The following is a 512-nucleotide window of genomic DNA, read 5'->3' on the forward strand; positions in this document are numbered from 1 at the left end:
ACAGACCGAGCAGGAGAAACCGAGAATGTACGCGAACTTCATCGTTGAAGGAGTGGTGCTGAGTGTGAGTGTGAGTGCTGGTTGAGGCTGGTAGAGCGCTTGTGAGTGTGTGAATGTAGAATGAAGAAACGTGGGAAGGGGTGGCCCTATTTATCTGCTCTCGGGGAACATGAGAAGGAGAACACAAGAGAAAGCTCACAGGAACCCGGGAGAGCTGCGTCCTGATCCGTCTGCGTCGGGCACTTTCCTGGTTGGCCCAGTCTTTGAGAAAATGATCATCCTAATGTATGATCCTCCTCTTCCCCAACCAGACCGTGATCTCCCATAGTTGTGAGTTCCCCCACAGTTTGACCGTGTGATTCTGTCGAACTGGCGAGTCGGGAACTGTAGAACAAGGCGAATTGATTCCTGGAACTGCACAACGTTTGAGTCGTTGATTTTCATTGAGCAAGATTGACATCGCAGACGCAAGATGTCGGCCCGCCAGACGATCTTGGAATTTGAGGGCCGCA

The sequence above is a fragment of the Acanthamoeba castellanii genome, assembly GCF_000313135.1.
Source record: "Acanthamoeba castellanii str. Neff unplaced genomic scaffold scf7180000084686, whole genome shotgun sequence".
Taxonomy (NCBI): domain Eukaryota; phylum Discosea; order Longamoebia; family Acanthamoebidae; genus Acanthamoeba; species Acanthamoeba castellanii.